This window comes from Hypanus sabinus, chromosome 19 (genome assembly GCF_030144855.1).
Source record: "Hypanus sabinus isolate sHypSab1 chromosome 19, sHypSab1.hap1, whole genome shotgun sequence".
Lineage (NCBI taxonomy): Eukaryota > Metazoa > Chordata > Chondrichthyes > Myliobatiformes > Dasyatidae > Hypanus > Hypanus sabinus.
In genome coordinates, this window is record NC_082724.1 from 39,745,349 (window position 1) to 39,764,807 (window position 19,459).

Here is a 19,459-nt window from a genome sequence, read left to right on the forward strand (position 1 = left end):
AGACAAGCTTTTCACTGTATTTTGATATGTGTGACAAAATAAACCAACATCAATAACAGTATCACCATGGTGATATCATAAAATCATAAAACAAAGGAGCAGAATTAGGCCATTCAGCCCAGAATCTACTCTGCCATTCCATCATTACTGATTTACTATCCCCTTCAACCACATTCTCCTGCCTTCTTCCTGCCCTGACTAATCAAAACTCAATTAACCTCCACTTTAAATATATCCAATGTCTTGGCCTCCACAGCCATCAGTGGCAATGAATTACACAGATTCACTATCTTCTGGCTAAAAAATTCTTCCTCACAACACAAACAAAATGCTGGAGGAGCTCAGCAGGCCAGGCAGCCTTTATGGAAAATAGTAAACATTTGATGTTTTGGGCTGAGCCCCTTCATTAGGACTGGAAAAAATAGATAAGAAGTTAGATCAAGAAGGTGGGGAAGGGGAGGAAGGAGTTCAAGGTGGTAGATGGTAGGTGAAACTGGGAGATGGGGAGGGGTGAAATAAAGAACTGAGAAGTTGATTGGTGAAAGAGATAAAGGGCTGGAAAAGGGGGGATCTGATAGGAGAGGGTAGAAGACCATGGAAGAAAGGGAAAGGGGAGGAGCACAAGAGGGAGGTTATGGGCAGGTAAGGAGATAAGATGAGAGAGGGAAAAGGAAATGCGGAATAGTGAAAGGGGGGGATGATTACCGAAAGTTCGAGATATCAATGTTCATGCCACCAGATTGGAGGATACAAGATATAATGTGTTGCTCCTCCAACCCGAATGTGGGCACATCACAGCAGAAGAAGAAGCCGTTGACTGACATGTCAGAATCCGAAATGTCAGTAGAATTGAAATAGGTGGCCTCCAGGAGATATTGCTTCTTCTGGAAGATGGAGGATAGGTGCTTTTGAAGCGGTCTCCTAATTTACGTTGTTACGTACTCGTGACACATGACAGTGGTACCCTTGTCACGTGACTGGATTTGCCAAGTTGACTTCATGCCACTGCGTGATTTAATGTGATGACGCAGTTTAGTTGAAAGATGAAGTTTTATCTAATGCCTAAAGTTTAAAAGGTCATTGCCAGCAGGTTCTTTACAATACTGCTAGTTTGAGAATCAGTGGAGAGTGAAGATCGTAGTTTGGGAGTTAAAGATTGAGGAGAATCGATTTACGACGGTGAAACGGGTTCGACCTTATTTAATCCTTATTCAGAAAGGAATTCGTTGACTGTTCTCGTGTTAATCTCTGCAGGATAGCAGAAGATTGAGGACAGTGTGATAAAGGAAAGGTCAGTGCCTTTAAGTCGTTTCGTTCCGTTTTGTAAATTCTTCGTGGGAAGTTCGACGTCGGGGATCGAAGCAAAAAGATGTGAAAGAGAATTTAAATCGTCTTATAAAGTCTCTCCTCTTAAATGGACTGTGAGCATTTTTGAACTTTTGGCAATACTACTTTAAAGAACTGTTTTTGCAACATCGCTTTAAGAACTGTTTGAGCTGCATCGCTTTAAGAACTGCTTAAGCTGCCGCACAGCAGCTGATTTCCAGTTACGTTAGTGTTTGTTTACTTTTGGGGGGTTTGTTTTCAGTGTTTAATAAATGTGTTATTTGTTATAAAAACCCTTGCCTAACTCATATATTTATTGTTGCCTGAATATGTAACAACATCGAGTCTCACCAACATACAGGAGGCCACACCAGGAGCACAGGATATAGTAGATGACACTAACAAACTCATAGGTGAAATGTCACCTCAGCTGGTAGGACTGTTTGGGGCCTCGAATGATAGTGAGGGAGGAGGTGTACTGGCAGGTGTGGCACTTGTTCCGCTTGCAAGGTTAAGTACCAGGAGGGATGAACGGACAAGGGAATCATGTAGGGAGTGATTCCTGTGGAAAGCAGAGACTGGGGGGTTGGAAGTGGGGAGGGAAAGATGTGCTTGGTGATGGGATCCCATTGGAGATGGCAGAAGTTATGGAGAATTATGTGCTGGAATTGGATGCTGGTGGGGTGGTAGGTGAGAATAAGAGGAACCCTATCCCTGGTGGGGTGGCAGGAAGATGGGGTGAGTGCAGACATGGATGAAATGGAAGAGATGTTGTTGAGGGCAGCATTGATGGTGGAAAAAAGAAAGTTCCTTTCTTAGAAGTTGGAGAACATTTCCTTTGTTCTGGAATGAAAAGCCTCATCCTGAGAGGAGATGCCATGGAAATGGAGGAACTGACAGAAGGAGATGGCATTTTTACAAGTGATAGGGTGGGAAGAGGTATAGTCCAGTTAGCTATGAGAATATGTGGGTTTATAAAAGATATCAGTGGGTAAACTGTCTCCAGAGATAGAGACAGAGAGTTCAAGCAAGGGGAGAAAGGTGTCGGAAATGGAGCAGGTGAATTTGAGGACTGGGTGGAAGTTGGAGACAAAGCTGATGGAGTTGACGAGCTTAGCATGGGTGCAGGAAGCAGCACCGATACAGTCATTGATGTAGTGTAGGGAAAGGTGGGGAGTAATACAGGTGGAGGCTTGAAACATAGATTGTTCAACCTAGCTGACAAAAAGGCAGGCACAGCTGGGACCCATGTAAGTGCCCATGGCTACACCTTTGGTTTCAAGGAAGTGGGAGGGACCGAAGGAGAAATTTCTTGAGAGCGAGGACCAGTTCTGCCAGATGGAAGAGAGTGCTGGAGGAAGGAAACAGATTGGGTCTGTTGGTTTTCCTGTTTGAAATTCCTCTTTATTTCTGTTCTAAATGGGTGTCCCTCTATTCTAAGGCTGATTACTTTGGTCCTGCACTGGAAACATCCTCATCACGCCTACTATTTCTAGACCTTTCAATGTTCGATGTTGCAATTAGATCGCCTTATCCTTCTAAACTCCAATGAGTACAGGCCCAGAGGCATCAAATGCTCCTCAGACGCTAATGCTTTCATTCCTGGAACCATTCTTGTGAACCCGCTCTGGACCTGCTCCAAAAATGCCGGCACATCTTTTCTCAGATAAGTGGCCCAAACTACTTACAATTCCTTATAAAGCTTCAGCATTACATCCTTGCTTTTCTAGTATAGTCCTCTCAAAATGAATGCTAACATTTCATTTGCTTTCCTGAACACCAATTCAACCTGTAAGCTAACCTTTGGAGGATTCTGCATTCGGACTCCCAGGTCCCTTTGCACCTCTGATTTTGAATTTTATCCCCATTTATAAAATAGTCTGTGCCTTTGTTCCTTATACCACAGTGCATGACCATAAACTTTCATACACCATTTGCCATCTACTACTTCTTTGCCCATTCTCCTAACCTGTCAGTCCTTTTGCAGACTCTCTGCTTCCTCAACACTACCTGCCCCTCCATCTATCTTCATATCAACCACAAATGTGGCCACAAATCAATCAATTCCATCATCCATTGATATATAAATTGAAAAGAAGTGGTCCCAACACGGACACTTGTAGAATACCACTTTTCACCGGCAGCCAACCAGAAAAGGCCCTCTTGATTCGCACTCTTTGCCTCTTGCCAGTCTTCTATCCATATCAGCGAATGCATTCCCTGAGTAAGTATCTAATCCTGTGTGTGGGGCAGGAAGTTTGTGGGAGATGTCAGGATGTGGATGGGAAGGGTATGGAGGGCTATGGTCCCGTTGCAGGTCAATGGGATGAGGCAGAATAACAGTTCAGCTTGGACCAGAAGGACTGAAAGGCCTGTTTCTGTGCTGTGGTGTTCTACAATATGAATTATATTCAAATGATTTTGGATCAAAACTAGCATCTCTGGCACTCTCAGTGCCGTGTTGATTTGTAAATTGAGACTGTGTGTTCATATTGAGAAAATGGTGCAGACCTCTAAGCCTCTGAGTGAGTGAGTATCTGCACTAAAGTTCCATTAAAAACTGCCTGAATGGATCATCCTCTTTCTCAAAAAAGTAAGCCTTAGGCTCGTGGCATAGAAACACGAATCAATACACTTAAAGTTACACTTTAATTCTCCATGACCAAGTAATTCAATGGAAATATAACAATGTCTCAGTCATAATTCTCAAGAATTCCTTTTACATTTTGAAGAGTTAACTACTTAGAAATGCAGCATTTATTATACAGTCAAACACACCAACTACTAAGAAGAGAAAATCTGCAGATGCTGGAAACCCGAGCAACACACAAAATGCTGGAGGAACTCAGCAGGCTAGGCAGCATCTGTGGAAGAAAGTTTAAGTTGACATTTTGGGTCAAAACCCTTCGGCAGGACTCATTAGTGTTGACTCATGGCACACCTGAGATTCAAAAAGGAAATAAGCAAGCGAATAGGTAATACATCTGAGTCACAGTGGTAAAGGAAGAAATTATTGCAGGGGCAAAAGAAGCATATCTTCCTCCTCAAGAGTATTGTCTTTGACTCTTGAATGTTACTCCACCTAAACTGTTGAAGCATTGGTTGACTGCATGATTCACAAAATGGCTTCATTGCCAATCTAACATTTATTCAATAATGTGCCAGAGTGTTAGCCAATCATTGTGATGGCTGATGAAATAACTCATTACTAATAGGTACTGTGGCGACCCATTTCCTGGCACATCCGAACCGGCTCACAATTAGATAGCCTACGGGGGTTTGCGAGCACAGAGCTTTGGAGCCTCTGCGCCATGGGGGGCAGGTTGAGGGAGGCTTAAAAGTGAGGCTGAGTATTTCGAATAAAGTTTTTTCCTTCGACTGCAGTTACCAACTCCGTGTCGTAATTTTAGCGCTGCGTGTAGCACCCCGCTACAATTAGTGACCCCGACGGTCCAAACGATTTTTGGACCAGAAATGACCGACGCCGCCTCTGTTCATGCGGTTTCATTGAAACTGCCGGGTTTCTGGACACAGCGTCCGAACCTATGGTTCCAGCAAGCCGAAGCCCAATTCCACGTTCGCCGGATCACCTCAGAAGACACCCGCTACTACTACGTGGTGAGCTCCCTCAACCAGGACACAGCGGCCCAGGTCGCGGAGTTCGTACAGTCGCCCCCAGCAGACGGCAAGTACACGGAATTCAAAGCCCTGCTCCTCAGGACTTTCGGACTCTCACGGCGCGAGCGGGCTGCCCATTTACTGCACCTGGATGGCTTGGGCGACAGACCTCCATCGGCTTTAATGAATGAGATGTTGTCTCTGGCCGACGGACACACATGCCTCATGTTTGAGCAGGCATTCCTGGAGCAGCTGCCCGAGGACATACGCCTGCTGCTATCCGACGCGGATTTCAGTGACCCCCGGAAGGTGGCAGCCCGGGCGGACTTGCTGTGGAATGCCAAAAAGGTGAGTGGGGCGTCCATTGCACAGATCTCCCAGCCACGCTCCCGGCAGCAAACCAGTCCAGGCCCGGCTGCAGAGCCCGCCAACCCCCGGCCCAATGAACACTGGTGCTTCTACCACCAGCGGTGGGGCACAGAAGCCCGCCGTTGTCGCCCGCCCTGCAAGTTCCCGGGAAACGCCAGGGCCAGCCGCCGCTGATGGCTACGGCGGCTGACCATCGGGATAGCCTCCTGTATGTGTGGGATAGAAGGTCGGGACGCCGGTTTTTGGTCGATACTGGGGCTGAGATCAGCGTTTTACCTCCGACGAGTTACGACACCCGCAGCAGGGCCTTGGGTCCCCTCCCGAGGGCCGTGAATGGCAGCACAGTAAGGACCTATGGCACCCGTCAGGTGCAGCTACAGTTCGACTCCAGCCAGTTCACGTGGGACTTCACACTGGCCGCCGTAGCCCAACCGCTTCTGGGTGCGGATTTTTTGCGAGCTCACAGCCTACTGGTCGACCTGCCCAGGAAGAGACTGGTACACGCTGAGACCTTTCAGACGTTCTCCCTGGGTGCAGCCCAGTTGCCAGCCCCTCACCTCGGCTCCATCACGCTGTCCGACAACGACTTCTCCAGGGTCCTGGCGGATTTCCCATCGGTTCTGGCACCGCAGTTCACAGCGGCCATGCCCAGGCACGGTGTACAGGACCACATCCCGACCCAGGGACCACCCTTCCACGCCCGCACTCGGCGACTTCCCCCGGACAAGCTCCGACTGGCGAAGGAGTTCCAGAGGATGGAGGAATTGGGGATCATCCGGCGGTCCGACAGCCCATGGGCCTCCCCCCTGCACATGGTGCCCAAAGCGACGGGAGGCTGGAGACCGTGCGGCGACTACCGCAGGCTGAACGAGGCTACCACACCGGACCGCTACCCTGTGCCGCACATTCAGGACTTTGCAGCAAACCTGCACGGCGCGCGGATCTTCTCCAAAGTAGACCTCGTCCGAGGGTACCATCAAATCCCGATGCATCCGGACGACGTCCCCAAAACGGCACTCGTCACCCCGTTTGGCCTTTTCGAGTTCTTCCGCATGCCGTTTGGCCTGAAGAATGCCGCACAGACGTTCCAGCGGTTAATGGACGTGGTGGGACGGGACCTGGACTTCGCGTTCATCTATTTGGATGACATCCTCATAGCCAGCAGCAGTCGTCAGGAGCATCTGTCCCACCTCCGTCAACTCTGCGCCCGACTGAGTGAGTACGGTCTTACAATCAACCCCGCCAAATGCCAGTTCGGACTCGATACCATTGACTTCCTGGGCCACAGGATTACTAAAGACGGGGCAACCCCTCTGCCCGCTAAGGTAGATGTGGTCCGCCACTTTCCCCGACCCACCACGATCAAAGGCCTTCAGAAATTCGTAGGTATGGTCAATTTCTACCGCCGCTTCCTCCCTTCAGCTGCCAGGATCATGCGCCCCCTGTTCGCCCTGATGTCGGGTCCGAGCAAGGACATTACCTGGGATGAGGAGTCCGCCGCCACTTTCGTTCAAATGAAGGAAGCTTTGGCGAACGCCGCAATGCTAGTACATCCCAGAATGGACGCCCCTACCGCCCTCACAGTGGACGCATCTAACACGGCAGTCGGTGGGGTGCTGGAGCAACTCATCGCAGGTCGCTGGCAACCCCTGGCGTTTTTCAGCAAACACCTGCAGCCACCCGAGCTCAAGTACAGTGCTTTTGACCGGGAACTGTTGGCGCTCTACCTGGCAATCCGGCATTTCAGGTACTTCCTAGAAGGTCGGCCCTTCACCACGTTCACGGACCACAAACCGCTTACCTTTGCGTTTACGAAAGCGTCCGACCCCTGGTCGTCCTGCCAACAACGCCACCTGTCCTACATCTCTGAATACACGACGGATGTCCAGCACGTCTCGGGTAAGGACAATGTCGTGGCGGATGCGCTCTCTCGCCCTACCGTTCATGCCCTTTCCTAAGGGGTAGACTTTGAGGCACTGGCAGAGGCGCAGCAGGCGGATGAGGAGATTCCGAGTTACAGAACCACAGTCTCCGGTTTGCAGCTCCAGGACCTCCCCATGGGCCCGGGTGAGAGGACCCTACTCTGTGACATCACCACCAGCCAGCCCCGTCCCGTCGTCCCGACAGCCTGGCGGCAACGTGTTTTCGACTCCATTCATAACTTGGCGCATCCCTCCATCCGGACAACTGTCCGGATTGTTTCCAGCAGGTTCGTTTGGCATGGACTCCGCAAACAGGTCAGTGAATGGGCCAAAACGTGCATGCACTGCCAGACGGCCAAGGTGCAGCGGCACACCAAAGCCCCACCGCAGCAGTCCAATCCCGCCCACCGGCGTTTCGACCACATTCATGTGGATATCGTGGGCCCCCTGCCAGAGTCGCGCAGAGCGCGGCACCTCCTGACTATCGTGGACCGGTTCACAAGATGGCCAGAGGCGGTCCCGCTCACTGACACCACCTCCGAATCTTGCGCCCGAGCCCTGATCGCCACCTTGATATCTCGCTTTGGTGTACCGGCCCACATTACCTCCGACAGAGGCGCCCAGTTCACCTCCAGCCTGTGGTCAGCTATGGCCAGCCTTTTGGGGACTCAGCTGCACCACACCACTGCCTACCACCCACAGTTGAACGGGCTGGTGGAGCGTTTCCACCGTCACCTGAAGTCGGCCCTCATGGCCCACCTCCGAGGAGCCAACTGGGCGGACGAGCTTCCCTGGGTCCTACTCGGCATCCGCACAGCGCCCAAGGATGACCTGCACGCCTCGTCGGCCAAGTTGGTATACGGCGCGCCCCTGGTCGTCCCCGGGGAGTTCCTACCAGCCCCACGGGGGCAAGAGGAAGATCCCGCAGCAGTCCTGGGCAGACTACGCGAGAAGCTCGGTAACCTGGCCCCCATACCCACTTCACAGCACGGGCGGCACCCAACCTGCGTACCCAAAGACCTACAGAACTGTAAGTTTGTGTTTGTACGAAGGGGGGGGGGCATCGGCCACCGCTGCAGCGGCCATACGAGGGGCCGTTTATGGTGCTCCGGAACAACGGGTCCACGTTCGTGCTGGACGTTGGGGGGAAAGAGGAGGTTTTCATGGTGGACCGCCTCAAACCGGCCCATGTGGACCTGGCGCAACCAGCCGAGTTTCCGGCACCTCGGCGCAGAGGCCGACCTCCCAAGCAGGTTCTGGCCCAGACTGTGGACATTGGGGGGTGTATCGCCGGTTCTGGGGGGGGGGGTTATGTGGCGACCCATTTCCTGGCACATCCGAACTGGCTCACAATTAGATAGCCTACGGGGGTTTGCGAGCACAGAGCTTTGGAGCCTCTGCGCCACGGGGGGCAGGTTGAGGGAGGCTTAAAAGTGAGGCTGAGTATTTCGAATAAAGTTTTTTCCTTCGACTGCAGTTACCGACTCCGTGTCGTAATTTTAGCGCTGCGTGTAGCACCCCGCTACAGCACCTTGTTTCATTAGGAGTCAATACCATTCTTCAATATTTTTACCAGAAAGCTTTCTTCAAAATGGATTTCAGTTTGGCTATGAACTCTTTTAAAGAGAGTGTTTACTGACACATGTCACCAATGTCAGTGATTTCAATCTCCCTAGTCAGAGCAACATGAGCAGGCAGGCCAAATGAGAGACTGATAAACAAGCACTGCAAGTGTGAATATTGAATTTTTCAATTTGGTATGGATGCTGCAATGCACAGCATTGCAAGAAAAGTTGCAGAGGGTTGTAGACTAAGCCAGCTCCATCATCAGCATTATCCTATCATCGAGGACAAAAGGTTGTGCTATAAGACAATGGCATGAATGGCCCATGAACCCATGAGCACTATCTCATTGTTTTGCTCTTTTTGCAGTATTTTTAATGTGATTATTTTTATAATTTATAATGATTTTTAATGTATTGCACCGTACCTCTGCTGCAAAACAACAAATTTCATGACATTTGTCAGTGATAAATCTGATTCCAATTCTGATGCCAAGGAGGTCTTTTCAGCAGGACATGAACAGGATTTACTTTCTATCCTCTGCAATTCATCAGGCAGGCCTTTTGGGAAAGCATGCCCGTTTTCACAGGATGAAATGCATTCTAATGTCCTTAGAAAGTGGCAAATGTAATTTCCGACCTGATCGCTCCACTCCTGTACAAATTCTCATGCATTTTTGCTCTGCTGCAAGTTCTCTGAGAATCCCCCACTTCCATTCTCATATAGAAATGCACCTTCCCACTCAATCCATCCAGAGCTCCTGTGTTTTGAGTTAAGAGAATGAGCCATGAGAGTATTTCCCTTTTCTTTGAGCATTTACAATGACTCCTTTACGGTTCATTGGATTTCAAAGGAACTGAAGTACAACATTTAGCATCTGATTTTGTAGTTCCAGTGCTATTAAAAGAGAATATATTACTTTTCATACTTCAGAATGAGAAAGCATTTTATATAGAACTGGAGCTGTTACCTTGTTCAGTCGTATATTGTATTTGCTGCAGCTCATTAAAAGCCAGTTCAACATATATACCTTTTTTGTTCAAAATGGTTCAGGTGTATGCAATCTTTTTGTTCTTTGTAATCTTATGGAGAATGGTGGATGAATTCCAAAGCTCATACCCGAGCGAATATATTTTTTAATTATTGGATTTACTAAATGTGGGAAAATATTTTCTCTCTCCAAATAAAGAGTGCAAATACATTGGCAATAATTGTTCTGTAACGTTCACCTTCGGGTCAGCTGGTGGTGTAGTGGAATCAGCTCGGGACTTCAAGGCAGATGGTCCTGAGTTCAAATCCAGCTGGGTCCCAACCTGGGCAGCAGCAGTATCTGTGGGGTAGAAAGGCCTGGCACTCTGCTCTGTATCTTGCCATGAAAACCCTATGGACACTTTCAAAATCAAAATGTTCACTTTCATATTATTGTAAGTGATATTTAAATGAATGCACCAGACAATAACTGACAAGTGTGATATTGCTGCAAATTTTTTAGGAAGATCCCTCAAATAAAAATCAATGAATTTCATATTTGCTTATGCAGTTATGGCAGAATGTATTATAAAATTAAGAATTATATGCTCTTCTAACATCATGGCATATTTACTATCCATCCAAACAGGCAGATGGAGCCTTGGTTTATCACACTTTCTAAAAATTGAATCTCCAATAATTAGAGCCATCCTTCAGTGTCAGTCTAAATAACATAAGTAAAATTTACTTAACCACTTTGATTTTGTAGTTTGATTTTTTGCTTGAAAACATGCTGTTGTTCCTTCACCCCCACCCCCACCCCCTCGTAAGGCACTTTGGATGGCAACCTGTTTGCCAAGTTAGTAGCTCGACGCCCGACCCAGCACCGATAAAAAGTGTGCGAGGAGCAGGCCCGACTGGAACCTGGGACCACTCGATTCAAAGTCTGGCAAGGATATCACTACAGCACCGGCTGGCGTTGAAAGCATGAGATCTACAATCTTACTCAGCAAAAATAGTAGGTGACTCATGCTTTCTTCTGAACAAATGAGAAACACCCTGTACAACAAGGAGGTTTAAGCCTAACTATTAACTTCTGGACATCAGGTTGTCCTTCACTAGAGAGTTCTATCTGCCTTGTAACTTGAGATGTTCAGAAAGCAATAGAAAATGAATAATGTTTCAGCATCAGCTGAGCACCTCTGCTCCATCTGCCACAAGCGGGACTTCCTGGTTTCAAACCTTTTAATTCCCATTCCCACATGTCAGTCTATGGTCTCCTCTTGTTCCAAGATGAGGCCACCTTCAGAGTGGAGGAGCAATACCTTATATTCTGCCTGGGCAGATTTCTCCCTCTGGTAAACAAATTCCTCTCCCCCATTCCACACTCTGACCTTTTACCTCTCATCTCCTGCCTATTACTTCCCTCTGGGTGCCTTCCTCCTTCCCTTTCTCCTGTGGTCCACTCTCCTCTCTTATCAGATTCCTTCTTCTCCAGGCCTTGACCTTTCCCACCCACCTGGCTTCACCTATCACTTTCCAACTGCCTCATTCCCCTTGGCTCACCTTTTCGTTCTGGCATCATCCCCTTCTTTCTCCTGAAGAAGGATTTTGGCTCGAAACATAGACTGTCTATTCATGCCACCTATAGGTGCTGCCTGACCTGCTGAGTTCCTCAAGCATTTTGTGTGTGTGACTTTGGATTCCAAATATCTGCAGACTTTCTCTTGCTTTTGTTAAATTTTCAGCATGTTATACTTGAAGAGCAATCTAATGATGGATAGCTTATAACATTTATGTGCACAATATTTGATAAGTTATCATTTTTATAGAGGAAAAGCAAATGACTGAGCATATCTATCATGCTTCTGAGGACATAGGAAGAAGGCTCTTCTTGAATGAGATTTGGTTTACCTCAATATGTTATATATACCACTATTTCATTTAAGAAACATTCTTTTTTTAAGAAGACTGACTTTCACATATGTAACACTTCCACTCTTCTCGCATGATACTGAATAAATTTTAGAAAGACCAACCAAATGTGCAGCAAGTCTGCAAATGATTACATTCCCAAAAATCCCAAGGCCTCTATTCACAGGTTCTGAAACCACACAAGAGAACTGGAAACAATTATCCCAACACATTTTTCAATTTTCAGTCACATGTTGATATCAATCCAAGATACTTACAAATGGCTGAAAATTCCTTCAAGCTCTGAACAAATATTTAGTGCCTACTTTCAGGATGATCAACTGCATTGTATCAGAAAAAAAAAGTGGAAATAAAGTCTGAAATGTGACACAGAACCTGTAAGTGATCTGGAATAGTTGAATTTCAATGCACAATAAGAACTGCCAATGAATAAAAGAATAAGAAAAGTAAATGCAAAGATCCTTCCCTTCTCTGTTGCTTATGCTAAGCATACAAGTAACTAAATACTGTACACCCTCCAATTTTTGAGTTCCATCGACTTCAATGGAATTGAACTTTCAATATAAAATAACACAATGATACTGACTTGCACACAGAAATGCACTACTATCCTAAAATCCACAAGTAATCTGGTCAATAGAAACACAGCCGCTTATAAGTAAGCAAGTAGGTTCCAATTATGACTAGTTACACAATTTTTGTGAAGGCCTAGTTGTATCTTCCTATTCATGAATCATTCCCTTTCAAATGATCCAGATCATTTGCTCTGTTATTTTCAGACATGCTTCCAGATGAGCTCAAGGCTGCTACATATATATGCTGATGCCTCTGTCTGTAAATAAAAATAACATGTTCCATTTACAGGCCATTCTATTTTAAGGGGTAGTTGGACAAGAAGTTGAGATTTTCATGGAAGATTCAGGAAGTTCGTTAATGGGATAAATGATATGAAGATAAAGGATAAAGGAAAGTAGCTAACATCTTTGTTTGAAACTCTTATATTATTTCAGCCAGTTCTATTTTCAACAAGACACAACAAGAATTAAAATAAGTAAACCTGTTGAGACAAAATTAATAGTTCAACCAAAAATTAAATTAAAAATTGCTTTGATTCAGGAACTGGAAAGTGTTCCCTGTAATAAAGGTTAAAGGATCACAACACAGAGGATATGACAAAAAGGTTTCTTTGAACATTCCCTGGACATTCTTCTTACAAGAGTTTGAAGATTTTTAAACGAGAATTCAGAATGTAAACAAAACAAGTGTTAACAGCATGAAGCTTTGAGACCAGCTTCAAATTCTACCATTATTTATCCATGTTAAAGGACAGAAAACAGAAGAGTCAGACTATGTATTGAAATTCGTCATCTTTAAAGGGTGTCAGCATTTCAGTGTCATTGCTAAATAGTGAAGGACTTTCCAAATAGAGACATGGGTTAGAAGAATCATGACAACTAATAGTCACACAAGACAAAAAGATCTGAAGCCATGAGTCTTGTCATCATTCTTATGATTTCTACCTATAACACGAATGGAGGCTACAACCTTCTTTCCATCTGCATGACCACAACTGACATCTTATCATTTATGGTTCTTCTTACTAACAGAAGCTCACTACAGGCAATATTTCCATTCACTAGGGAGAACTAATTTTTTTTCTTGTGAAATGTTTTCTGTTTGCAGTTTTACATATATATGTGTACACCAAAGGTACTTTCATTAAAACTTTGCAAGAAAATGCAATATTACAGAACTGTGAAACAGTGGAAAACAACACAGCTGATAACTCAATTTATGTAGAACTTTACATGCTCATTCTACTTGACATATTTAACTTAGTTCTTAAACTCATATTAAACAAAATCTTCTGTTGTATTGCCAGGCACAGAATCCAATCTGACTGACTGAGCTTTTCAATTTCTCTGATGCAGGAAATATTTGTAAAATGAGCAACTGTCCATGCTCTTTATCCAGAAGAAAAATACACTCAGCAGTTTCCAACCACAAGAAAATGATTGCAGTCAGAAAAGAAGATCAGTTAGTTTTGAGACCATGTTATAATTTCAGCACTGATTTATCAAATTCCACATCTGTCTTGCCACATAAAATTTCCAAGCTTGGTTTAATTCAAAGAAATAAATTTTACAAATGTAAAAATAATGTGAGAATGGGCATAATAGAGACTGATTACAATGCAAAAGTGAGCCATCTAGCCCATGCCAGACTCAAACATTATCAGTTGTGTTTTCCTGCAGCCCTGCAATTCATTTTCTCTCACATGCCCATCAACATTCCCTTTTGCCTGATCCTTTTGGAGGAGAGGCAATTTGCATCTCTTTGTACTGTGCAGAAAAATGGAACATCTGGAGGAATCTTCTCATGCTCAACGAGAGAATATGTAAACTCCATTCAAAGAACACCCAAGGTCAGGACCAAGTGCATGTCCTTGGAGCTGAGAGACAGCTGCACTAATTGCTACATTGCCACGCCACCTTTGAAATACAAGAAACTGCTAATAATCTGATTATATTTATTCTTAATAATGTGTTTTTCCTTATTTTGCAATCCATAAATAGTAGACCTTGCACATAAATAGACAAATTGTGAAAGTCCTGCAGATTTATGGTCTCAAATTAGCCACCCAAAGTCACGCAAAACTGTTTAAAATAAAGTTAAAAAAATACAGATTTTTTTGAAAAAATTAAGTTAGGTTAAATGCACTTAAAAACACCTATAACGCTCACAACGCCTTTGTATTAAAATAACTGAAATACACTGAACTCACCTTTTTTACCTTCAAATGTGGTGGGAAAGCTGTTGAAAAAGATTCTTAGAGATAGGATCTATGGGCATTTAGAGAATCATGGTCTGATCAGGGACAGTCAGCATGGCTTTGTGAAGGGCAGATCATGCCTAACAAGCCTGATAGAGTTCTTTGAGGAGGTGACCAGGCATATAGATGAGGGTAGTGCAGTGGATGTGATCTGCATGGATTTTAGTAAGGTATTTGACAAGGTTCCACACGGTAGGCTTATTCAGAAAGTCAGAAGGCATGGGATCCAGGGAAGTTTGGCCAGGTGGATTCAGAATTGGCTTGCCTGCAGAAGGCAGAGGGTCATGGTGAAGGGAGTACATTCAGATTGGAGAGTTGTGACTAGTGGTGTCCCATAAGGATCTGTTCTGGGACCTCTACTTTTTGTGATTTTTATTAACGACCTGGATGTGGGAGTAGAAGGGTGAATTGGCAAGTTTGCAGACGACACAAAGGTTGGTGGTGTTGTAGATAGTGCAGAGGATTGTCGAAGATTGCAGAGAGACAGGATGCAGAAGTGGGCTGAGAAGTGGCAGATGGAGTTCAACCCAGAGAAGTGTGACATGGTACACTTTGGAAGGACAAACTCCAAGGCAGAGTACAAGGTAAATGGCAGGATACTTGGTAGTGTGGAGGAGCAGAGGGATCTGGGGGTACATGTCCACAGATCCCTGAAAGTTGCCTCACAGGTAGATAGTGTAGTTAAGAAAGCTTATGGGGTTTTAGCTTTCATAAGTCGAGGGATAGAGTTTAAGAGATGCGATGTAATGATGCAGCTCTATAAAACTCTGGTTAGGCCACTCTTAGAGTACTGTGTCCAGTTCTGGTCACCTCACTATAGGAAGGATGTGAAAACATTGGAAAGGGTACAGAGGAGATTTACCAGGATGCCGCCTGGTTTAGAGAGTATGGATTATGATCAGAGATTAAGGGAGCTAGGACTTTACTCTTTGGAGAGAAGGAGGATGAGAGGAGACATGATAGAGGTGTACAAGATATTAAGAGTAATAGGCAGAGTGGACAGCCAGCCAGCGCCTCTTCCCCAGGGCACCACTGCTCAGTACAAGAGGACATGGCTTTAAGGTAAGGGGAGGGAAGTTCAAGAGGGATATTAGAGGAAGGTTTTGCACTCAGAGAGTTGTTGGTGCATGGAATGCACTGCCTGAATCAGTGGTGGAGGCAGATACACTATTGAAGTTTAAGAGGCTACTAGACAGGTATATGGAGGAATTTAAGGTGGGGGGTTATATGGGAGGCAGGGTTTGAAGGTCGGCACAACATTGTGGGCCGAAGGGCCTGTAATGTGCTGTACTATTCTATATTCTATGTAAATGCAACTGAAAATGTTGGGTGATCCACAGTATAAATACTGGGAATTCTCTGCTGTTGGAGATTGGTATAGGATATTAAGTGTCATGATATCTTATCATAAACATCAGATCTGTAATATAGCCTAATGCTTTTTCAGTGTGCAAGGAAATTGTTAAAATGTGAATAAGTTAGAATCTGCTATTTATCCAATTCAGCTAATCCATTTGTGAGTTTATTCAAAAAAATCTATTGATTTAAGCTAATATATAAATTATATCAAGTTTGATGGAAGATGACAGAGTAGTATTGGGGATTTCTTATCCATATTGGAGATCTGTGTGGCACTGTGATAACGCAGGGTCTACTGTTGCTCACCATCTACATTAACAATCTGGATGACATGGTTTGTAAGTTGCAGATGACAGGAAATTCATGGTGCAGTAGTCAGCGAAGGAGATTATCTAAGAATACAACAGGATCTAGATGAAGTGGAGAAATAGGCCAAAGAACGACAAATAGAATTTAACCTGACATGTGTAAGGTGTTGTATTTTAGTAAGTTAAACCAGCGCAGGACTGACTCATTAAATGGGTTGTGTCCTGGAGAGCATTGTACCTCTCCTGGAGAGGTAAAGGTACATAGTTTTCTGAATGTGGCATCACATCAGCTGGATTGGTAATATGTAATATAATTGTTTGTATATTTTTCTTATTTATAGACAATCAGTAAAAGTATTTTTATTCCATCCGAATACTCACGAAGACCATTTTTCAAAGTTCTTTCAGAAAAAGTCTTAAAAATACCATGTGGATAAATAAAACTGCAGTTAACTGTTCTAGTAACAAACTTCTAATCATATGCAAGGCATTGTGAAACAGACACTTGACCTTTAGGACAAACTCCAGGACATGGCCTGAAAGAACTTTGATGAATTAGCAGGAAAAAAAACTGCGTTGGTGATCTCCAAGAGGAATGTAAAATCTTCTACCGTCATTTTAAACACAAATCAGTGTCATGTGTCATTTTCCCTATTCAGAGGAAAATCACATTCATAAGCATATTTTCTGCTGGAAGCAATCTGGACTGAATTCAATATTCACTGCAGAATACATTGCTTATTCAGTGAACAAATCTTCATGCTACAAATAAACCTTCAAAAAATTCAAGTTTATCTTCAAAAATTCTGAGTGGTTCATTTCAGAGCCTGTTTTGTACAGAGTGGTGTTCATCCTTTTCCCATCTTTTGGCAAAAGAAATTTAAATTTCATTCTTAAGTCGAGCCCATTTTGTTTGCTCCTGCCCGCATGTACAATATTCTGTTGAACAATACAAATGCAATTTTGTTGAAGATCAGATGGCCTTTTAAGGATGAAAAATGAACTTTTTCCATCATCAAACTTATTGAAGCCACACAATTTTCCCTTTGTTCTTCATTTTAACTGAACCCATTTTGGTTCTTTGCTCTTCATTTCAGAATTGTATCCGTCAGAGGAATCATTACCAACAATAATCATCAACAATCTGATACTAAAGTTAAATGTCTTCTTCCACCTTATCAATACATTGAGGATTTTACTGAAGCATCAAATGCATACAAATTTTGAGCAAAGTGTTGAAAACCCAAGGCTGAAATTACTTATGGAGAGCCATATTTGAGAGGCAACAACAAAACACACATTAACCCCTATGTGCGTATCCATTCTGATAGAATTTCTTATTTCATTCGTTCATTCATTCTTTGTTAGGAGCTTTGTTGACCATCTTTAACTTCACTTCAACTGCATAGTATGCTAGACTAGATCAGAGGGCTGTCGAAGGCTAACCATTTTGACAGACGAACCACATTAATTCTCTGTTAAGGATAGCAGGTTTCCTTCCTGAAGAACATTTGTGAACAGCTTCATTGCCATCATTTTAACTCATACATTTTGTTCTGTCCCAAAATTATTTAATTACTTTAATTTAAATACCTAGTAGCAGTAGCGATGTTCAAATTTGTCTCCAGATCAACAATCCACAAACTCAGATACTCAGGCAGCAATATAAATCCTGCATTTCCTTGAATTCATGATAAAGTCCATTTTAGAAATAAAATTAACTTTAGTGCAATTGGAATCATCACTGACAAACTTTTGCAATCAGATAAATGGATATCAAGGATAATTTTCATCCTTGTTATCTCCAAGTAATCTGGAAGAATGAGTAGCATACTCACTGCGATTCTTTTTGAGATGTAAGAGAAAAATTAGGCCCATGCAAGTGGCATAGACAAAAAAAATCCAAATTTCAAAATAAAGCAAGAATATTAAGTATACTGATATATCAGGAAGAACATTTTTTTAAAACTCCATGATGAACTTGCCAGCTAAGACGGTTGAACACAAAGTTTGAGGTTGAAGATACGGTTGGAAACCATAATAGTAGGATCAGTTTGCAAGTATAATTTCCTACAGCCTCTGCTTTTTCCCTAACTTTTTCTTATGTTTGAAAAAGGGCAATTTTTCCAGCATAATGCTGATGCGCATTGCTAATAAGCTAGCTGAAGAAACAAGGTAAAGGCTTTGAGCACATTCTAAAGTGTTGAGTGAAATTGAAAAAGTATGATTCCATATGCTGATTAAACTCATTTGTGAACAACTCATTCATTGCATTTTCTGCTCAAGTGCAAATGACCTTTGAAGCTTCTCCATCCTTTTGAGCTTATTCCAGGTTATTATCATACATAAATTATGATTAGGCTAAAAACTATCATGCATCTTTTTCCTTCACACTGACTCAAAAACTAAAAAAATGCCGGAAATTTCCAGCATCTCCAGTAGTCAGACTACCCACTCACATTACGATTCCTAATCCATGCCATGTCAGGGGTGATCATAATTTTATCCTTGTATTTCCCTGTAAGTCCCTGGTGAACTTCACTTTGAAACAAAATCAATACTAATATTATGTATGTTTTTAAAGATAGCTCAACATCATATGAAATAGCAAAAACTGGAGTATTACTACCATTTTTTTGTGGCAACTGGTATTTCTAAATGATGGTTTGTATTGGAAGAGAGATTGTGTGTAAGTGGGCATGACTGAGGAGAACGAAACAGGCCTGGAACTTTACTGCAATCAATAAAACAATGGATAGAATAATATATAAATAGTGAGTCATTGTAAAACCCATAGACACAACAGCATCTCATATGTATAAAAATATTCATTTATCATGTTTTTATAAGATCTGCTTTTGTTAAAAGATACTCTTTCTGCCCAACAAATTTACTCTTGACAAAACTTCAGCGAATCTTGAGCTAATTAAATTATATAAAGAAATATACTCTGGGAGAAAATGGGCCATAGTATGAAACATAAATTTCATCAATAAAGATACACTGAAAATTACTTCTGTGTTGACGCAATGGATGTAGTGACTTGAAATAAATTGCCAACAGCAGGTTGAGAAACTCAGCTATAGAATATCTTGTTTTCTTTAACAATGTTGATTCCCATTTTTCTGCAAGTAGTCTGGTGTAAATTCACAGCAACAATGATCTTTATGGTTCTCTAGTATCAACTTGTCAAAAAATATAATGTGGTTGAAACTGGCAATAAACTCTGAAACACACTTTTGGGTTTGATAGAGCCT

At 43.5% G+C, this 19,459-nt stretch overlaps 1 protein-coding gene across 1 annotated transcript in view; it reads right to left on the reverse strand.

The window, feature by feature from the left end:
• Nucleotides 1-19,459, reverse strand: part of LOC132377892 (contactin-4-like) — a 1,978,611-nt gene that overhangs the window by 61,510 nt on the left and 1,897,642 nt on the right. The window lies entirely within an intron of this gene.